This window comes from Capricornis sumatraensis, chromosome 21 (genome assembly GCF_032405125.1).
Source record: "Capricornis sumatraensis isolate serow.1 chromosome 21, serow.2, whole genome shotgun sequence".
Lineage (NCBI taxonomy): Eukaryota > Metazoa > Chordata > Mammalia > Artiodactyla > Bovidae > Capricornis > Capricornis sumatraensis.
In genome coordinates this window covers 19,800,799-19,804,775 of record NC_091089.1, presented here as the reverse complement: position 1 = coordinate 19,804,775, position 3,977 = coordinate 19,800,799, and positions in this window count along the sequence as shown.

Below are 3,977 nucleotides of genomic sequence, written 5' to 3'. Positions count from 1 at the left end.
GCATTAGGGTATTTTCCAATGACTCTGATAATACAAAATGGCATGTATTTATTTATAGTATCATACAGAGTGATTTCACTGCCCTAAAATTCTTCTGTGCTCTACCTATTCATCCTCCACCCCAAACCCCTAGCAAGCATTGATGATTTTACTATCCCCATAGTTGTTTTTTTTTTTTTTCCAGAATGTCATTTAGTTGAATTCATATAACTTGCAATCTTTCCAGATGAGCTTCTTTCACTTAGTAATATTCATCTAAGTTCCCTCTGTGTCTTTTCATGGTTTGATAACTCTTTTCCATTTGTCACTGAGTAATATTCCATTTCCTGAATATGCCACCATTTATTTATCCATTATTTCTACTGAGGGACATTTTCGTGGCTTCCAAGTTTTGGCCACTATGAATAAAGACGTTGTAAACCTCTGTGTGCAGGGTTTATGTGAGCATAAGTTTTCAACTCATTTGAGTAAATACTAAGAAACATTGCTTAATCATATAGTACAGTTATGTTTAGTTTTGTATGAAACTGACAAACTCTCCTCCAAACTGGTTATTCCATTTTGCATTCCTTGGAGCAAGAAATTACATTTTCTGTCAATGCACATCCTTGCCAACATTTGGTGTTTTCTGCATTCTGGATTGTGTCCATTCTCTTAGGTGCATAGTGGCATCTCACTACTGATGACATAATGTGGAGCATATGTCATAAGCTCACTTGTCATTTTGTGCATCGTATTTTGTAAAGCATCTGCTATTATCTTTGATCTACTTATTGGTTTGCTTATTTTCTTACTGTTGAATTTTTATAGTTCTTTTCATTTTGGATAATAATCTTTTATCAGTTATGTCTTTTGGAAATAGATATAGTTCCCAGGCCATGTTTTTGTTTTTTCATGTTTTGACACTATATTTTGTAGAATAGAAATTTTTAATTTTAATGAAATCTAGCTTATTTTTTTTTTTTTTGCTTCATGTATGTTTTCAGTTTTTTTTTTTTAATTTAAAAGTCATCACCAAATTCAAGGTTGTCTAGAATTTCCCCTTTGTTATCTTCTATGCTACCTATAAATTTTATGATTCTGCATTTTGCATTTAGATCTGTGATATATTTTGAGTTAAGTTTTGTGAGGGACATTACAGTCTGTGTTTAGATATGTATATTTTTTTTAACATGTGGTTGTCTAGATGTTCTAGCTCCATTTGCTGAGAAGACTATCTTTTCTCCATCGTTTGTCTGTCAAAGTTTATTTGACTGTATTCATGTGTTTATTTCTGGACCCTCTGTTCTTTTTTGTTCTGGACCCTCTGTTCTTTCTGTTGATCTATTTGTCTGCTTGTTCACTACTACCATATTGTCTTGAGTACTGTACCTTTATAGTAAGTTTTGAACGCAAGTTGTATTAGTCCACCATTTTGTCCTTTTCTTTCATTATTGAGTTGGCCAAAGTTTGCTTTTTAATTATACCTTATAGGCCAAAGTTTAGCAAACTGAAGCCAGGCTGACTACAACATTTTTAGGAATAAAACTAAATGACTACAAATAAAAGTACAGCACTCTTACAAATTTAGGAAAATATGTTTTTTAATGAGACTTAATATTATATAAATCTAGATATATATTTAATGCCTGACAAATTTGGCCTATGCTCCTTTTTTATTTGCTTGCATTGCTTAAGAATAGGGGTTGAAAATTTCTCTCTGTGGGAAGGGGAGGGAAGCAGAGACCTTCTGATACCTCAAGGAACTGAGAGTCATAGAATATGAATGATTTGCTCAAGATAACTCAGTTGAGGCAATGCCAGAGCCAGAAATCAAGTGTTCAGCTGCCCTCTCTTACTGTTTGGAATTCTTATCATTACCCATGGAAAGCACTGGACATCTTGTTGTTATGAAAGCATCATGAAAAAAAAAAAACAGCTTTAAATATGTTTAATCAGATGGCAAAGCATTTTAAAGAGATGTTTCCTGAAAAAGTAGAGCAGAATGCAGTCTGAGCTGTTTCCAGACTAGCAAACACATATACATCTTTCAGGGCATATATTAAGAACCTGGTGGCTTTAGGTGGTAAGAGTGCTAAAGGTATTTGATGGGCAATTCCCCATAACTGACCTCATCTCCTAAAAGAGAATCTGCTCACTTCTCCAATCAGCCTTGATGATACCCCTGCACTATCTACTCCATCTATATGCAAGTTTTCAAAAAGGCCAAATGAAGACACTACTTCATGTGGAAACACACAGGGATAAGTGTTGAATGTGAGACTGTATAATATTCAGAATTTAGCCAACAGGCTTAACTGAGTAGAGAAGGCATTTTTCTCCCCAGAGAGGGGAAACTAAACATAAAAAGTGCAAACTGTACTCTGGAGAAAATTCTATCCAGTTACATACCAATTTGTGTTACTGAATCATAAAACTATAGACAGCAAAGAGATTTTCCACCTCAGCCCCATCACATCATGGTAATAATTACTACCACATATGAAACGCACAAAATGTGCTTTTTCCTGTGCAGAATTTTATATTATCTGATGTAGTCTTAATGAAGTTGCTCAGTCATGTCTGACTCTTGTTACCCCATGGACTGTAGCCTACCAGGCTCTTCTGTCCACGGGATTTTCCAGGCAAGAATACTGGAGTGGGTTGCTATTTCCTTCTCCAGGGGATCTTCCTAACCCAGGGATCGAACCCAGGTCTCCAGCATTGCAGGTAGATGCTTTTACCACCTGAGCCACAGGGAAGTCACGTTGTCTTAAAACCCTAAGAAACTGGAATTCTTATTTTATTCATCTAGTCTAATTTCCCAACTTCCTGCTAATCATCCTTTATTTGACTGCTGATAAAGATTTATTCCATGAATGTTCAGTACCTGACATATGATAGGTACTCCAAAACTAATGGATGAATCGCTAGCCTTTGATTTGGTATATCAACATGTTTATTGAATTATTAAATATTTGATTTGGACAACAAAAATGTCAGATTCTCTTTATGGTTTAAAACTAGCCAAATATCTCAAAATACAGAGTCACCATATTCTCTATCCTTTAGAATATTAGCCTCTCACAGCCATAAAAATGAAGATATAAATTTAGCTTCCAGGGAAGGTCCAATGTTAATGGGCTCTGATATGAATAGACAGTAAGTGTTTTATACCATTTAGCAACCACTGAATGCCTCCTCTGTGCTTTGCCTGTGTTAAGTAATTAAGAGATGTGAGAGAAGAAATGGCATGGGATTGGCATTCAAAGGCTTTACAAGTAATTTGGAAGATTGGATCATTCACTTAAAACTATGAGACCAATTCTAATGTAAGGAAGAACAAAAGTGACAAATCTATCTTATAATTAAGGAATGGTTCAGAAGTAGGAATATATAAAGACTATTATTACAACAAATCTTACCAGTCATTCAAGCTCTTAAGGCTCATCTAGTAAATCAAGACATTTTGAACTAATTTCACCAACTAAAATGTCTTTGCATTGTGATGTTCATCTTCAATAGTTTAACACTACATGAGTAAACAAAACCTGTATGAATAAGTTTCAAAAAAAATTTTTTTTTTTTTTTTCTGACCATGTGGCATGCAGGATCTTTGTTCCCCAACCAGGGATTGAGCCTGCAACCCTTGCAGTAGAAGTGCAGAGTCTTAACTGAGGCTGCCAAGGAAGTCCTTCAAATTTCAATTACATAACTTAGAGTGCTTAAATATAAAACCAAAAATGTTGTTATTGTTCAGTCACAAGTGTCTTTTAATTTCATGTGTGCAGTCACTGATTTTAGAGCCCAAGAAAATAAAATCTGACACTTTTTCCACTTTTCTCCCATTTACTATTAGCCATGAAATGATGGGACCAGATGCCAAGATCTTAGTTTTCTGAATGTCGAGTTTCAGGCCAGTTTTTTGACTTTCCTCTTTCACCCTCATCAAGAGGCTCTTTAGTTAGTTCCTCTTCACTTTCTGCCATTAGAGTGGT